Genomic DNA, 2,105 nt, shown 5'->3' with positions numbered 1-2,105 from the left:
TACTGTAGTAAATCGTGTTGCATGCTGAAGAAAATCATGAAACGGTAAATCATATTAGATCCTAATAAAGAACATATTACATCAGATTAAAATGTCAATGAAATGCTGATGCACTCGAAAGTTTTAACCGCTGTTGAACTACATTTCAGATAGCCGCGCGAGATAGCTGGTGGATGATAATCCAGACGAACGGAGTTCGAACCCACATCGGAGCAGTTTTCACCAAACATCAATCTGTGCCATTTCAAACATTCATGTTCCACTCCCAACACAAGTCAATCAAACAATTATTATTTCTATAAACAGGAATACTCATATATAAAAATGGCGATTCGTGAGGCTATAATAAACATTTCACGAAAATATTTTGCGCCATTTGTTTTTTATCTATGTCTGTAATAAATCGTATATGGGTATGGCAAAAGTCGTATTTGGTGCATTGACAATTCATGAATATATTCATATTAGATCGCAATTCAATTTCAACATAATCGCTATTATAGCCGGTCAATGTTGCATATTCATCCAAACAAATTCGGTAAGCATTTGCCATGTATGTATATGGCCTCCACTTTTGCATGCATATGCCAGTTAGGCGCATTATATGCCAACCAAATTTTAGGGCATATGATGTTATATATACGCATGTTATGCGATTTAATGTTTGCTGGGTAGTTATGCCTAGAATATCAACATGGGACAATTGAACTTGATGTGGTTTTTTGAAATACTGGGAGCAAACAATAAGTTTTTAAAGTGTTTTTCCAAAAGATTATGCATAAAAAGCTCGTTTTACGAAGAAGGGGGTGATAATAAGGTAATAAGGTAAATGATTTTGGTTTGTCCAGTCGAAAATATGATCATGGTTTGTCCACTTTTTTGAATGCTCTAATTCAGCACACCTTTGTAAAATCAGGTATTGGAATGTTTCAAAACATATAAATAACATTGCCTTTTTCATGATTTACAGTAGTTTTATAGTATATTTTTACGGAAACACATGTTTTAAAGGATTATGAAATACACCTTCTATGTGTGTCATGACTTTTAATCTATCACCAGAAAATTATTTCGTACGTATAAAGACCTTTTCTGGATTATAACACTTAAAAATATTGTAAACATCATTTTTGCACACCATTTGTATCAGATTCACATAGCTAAACCGTTAAATTAACGCATTTTGATGAATTCAATTCTGACCATAAGTTGTCCAATTCAATAATGTTCTGTCAAACTTTTTTTTATTTGTTAGAAAATTAGTTAATTATTCCAAACCAGAAATGAGTGCATTAGCCCTGCTGAAAGCGTGACATAAAATTCTTGTACTTGAACCGATTTATTTATTATGGATCTACAAAAAATACATGGGAGTACAATTATGCCTACAATATCAACATGGGACAATAGAGCTTGATGTTGTATTTTTAAAAGCTGGGAACGAACTATAACTTGTTTGTGTTTTTCCGGAAGATTAGGCATAAAAACAGCGTTTTATGAAAAAAGTGAAAATTTTCAAAATGTAACATGGGGCAACTATGCATAAAACGGCAGCACCAACAGTTCAAATACTTTAGAGTCTACACATAATGATTCAGCGATAGTTCGTAACCGGCTACTTTCCTTTCCAAAGATAGGAAAAACGAACGAGAACTTCCAGATCTCGGGGAGAATTCCAGAATTCAACGAGTGGTTGAAGATGAACGCTAATGGTGCGAACAAAACTTCAACGTTGTTTTTAGCGACGAGGGAAGGGCCAACGATCATGAACTCTAGGGTTTTCAAATACTGCACTTTCAAGTATTTGAGAACCACGGAGTTTTTGATTCTAATTGTATTTGGGAAAGACACATTGCATATCTGAAACAGAAATACCAGCAAATACCACAATCTTCGGACATCAATCCCAGTAAAAAACTAAGGAAGTTATCTGTGTAGGAAATTCAGAAACCTTAAATTTCTAAAAATAACGACTTTGAAAAACCACTTGATAAATTGATTATTATTTATTATACTAAATTGATAATTATTCCTTCCGTAAACACCAAAAATCTCGTAGATAAAACCAAAAACAGTTAAAGATAGTTGCAATGAACAAGGGATAC

Source organism: Toxorhynchites rutilus, chromosome 3 (assembly GCF_029784135.1).
Source record: "Toxorhynchites rutilus septentrionalis strain SRP chromosome 3, ASM2978413v1, whole genome shotgun sequence".
Taxonomy (NCBI): domain Eukaryota; kingdom Metazoa; phylum Arthropoda; class Insecta; order Diptera; family Culicidae; genus Toxorhynchites; species Toxorhynchites rutilus.
The sequence above is the reverse complement of the archived record's forward strand: the minus strand, read 5'-3'. Positions refer to the sequence as shown.